The sequence below is a fragment of the Agrilus planipennis genome, unplaced genomic scaffold, assembly GCF_000699045.2.
Source record: "Agrilus planipennis isolate EAB-ADULT unplaced genomic scaffold, Apla_2.0 scaffold304, whole genome shotgun sequence".
Lineage (NCBI taxonomy): Eukaryota > Metazoa > Arthropoda > Insecta > Coleoptera > Buprestidae > Agrilus > Agrilus planipennis.
The window spans coordinates 137,713-139,392 of record NW_020439041.1 but is presented as its reverse complement, the minus strand read 5'-3'; the positions used below and the strand labels follow the sequence as shown (position 1 = coordinate 139,392).

Below are 1,680 nucleotides of genomic sequence, written 5' to 3'. Positions count from 1 at the left end.
GTTTAAATATTTTGCCTTCTAGTAATTGTATTTAACAATTGTTTCTTTTTAGTTATCAAATATTTTTAATTTAAAGAATAAACTTACTATATACTTTCTAATTTTCTGTTTTATTTTCATTTTAGAGTAAATTTTTGAAACTTAACTTCAAAAATGTTCCTTTTTAATTATTTGTTACTATCAATCCCTTTTATTTATTACAAACTTTTATCTGTAGCATCAGCCTTATACAATTTCTCATATTCACTAACATTTCTTTAATTTGCTTTTTAATTTTGCATTTGGGCAATTTATATGTTTATTCAAAATTACATTTGTATAATGGTTTAATTTTAAACTTAAAGGCACAATATGTAATTTGTTTGAAAACTTGTAAATAAGACAGTAAGTTGTGAAAGTTAATGTATGACTTTGTTTCAGCTGTTTTGGAATTCCTATCTCGAAATTGTGGGGGATGTTTTTCATCAGATGTTCCATGAGGAAGGGGTGAACCACTGGCTGTCACAATGGTGAGTGTTTTTCAATTATTTAGTTTTTAGGCTTTTCATAATTGCTTTTTCTTGTACTATTGTTTAGTTTGATTTACTGTAGATACGTTAACTTACCATTAACTAGTTATCATTTTTAACTTTCAATATATTTCATTTTTATTACATTTTCTTACATTTGAATTGCATTTTCCTGTACTTTCTCTTTGTTACCTTTTTATTTACAATTCAATCTTCTTTCAAAAATGTTAATGTTTAAAAATATTTTTCCTTATAGTAATTGTATTTAACAATTGTTTCTTTTCATTTATCAAATATTTTTAATTTAAAGAATAAATATACTAATATACTTTCTCATTTTCGGTTTTATTTTCATTTCAGAACAACTTTTTGAAATTTAACTTCAAATACTTTCCTATTTAATTATCTGTAGTAATCATTCCCTTTTATTTATCATAAACTTTTATCTGTAGCATCAGCCTAATACAATTTCTCATTTTCACTAACATTTCTTTAACTTTTCTTGTTTTATTTTTACATTAGGGCAATTTATAGATTTATTCAAAATTACATTTGTAAAATGTTTTAATTTTAAATTTGTCATTTGGTTGAAAACAACGTGTAAGTAATAAAATAACATCTGAAAATTCATATGTGACTTTATTTCAGGCGTATTTGACTGGAAATAATGGGAGATGTTCGTCATTAGATGTGCTATGTGGAAGGGATGAACCAGTTGCCTGGAAATGATGGGGGATGTTCGTCATCAGATGTTCCATGAGGAAGGGATGAACCAGTGGCTCCACAATGGTGAGTGTCTTCCAATTATTTAGTTTTGTTTAGTTTAGTTTAATGTAGGTACACAACTTGTTTTAACTAGTTTTCACATTTAAATTTCCTTTTAACACTTTACACAATGTTTTTGCACATTTTCTTATTGTAACGTAACTTTTTTTATTTATTATTTATCTTCATTCAAAAATGTGTAAATTTAAAAATATTTTTCTTTATACCAATTCTATTTAACAGTTGTTTCTGTAATCAAATATTAATTTAAAGGACTATCCAAGTAGTAAATTATTTACTTTTTATTTTCTTTTCTCTTTAGAACAACTTTTTGAAACTTAACTTGGAATATTTTTCTATTTTATTATTTATAGGAATAATTCTCTTTTTTTATTATAAACTTTTA

General features: G+C 24.4%; 1 protein-coding gene across 2 annotated transcripts in view; it reads left to right on the top strand.

The window, feature by feature from the left end:
• Positions 1–1,310, top strand: part of LOC108742100 (glucose transporter type 1) — a 140,855-nt gene extending 139,545 nt beyond the window's left edge. For both annotated transcript variants that reach the window (XR_001938614.1, XR_001938615.1), the window contains exons 13-14: positions 421–509; positions 1,158–1,310. The gene's annotated coding sequence lies outside the window, so the exon portion shown is untranslated. The remainder of the gene's footprint in view (positions 1–420; positions 510–1,157) is intronic.
• The last annotated feature ends 370 nt before the right edge of the window (positions 1,311–1,680 follow it).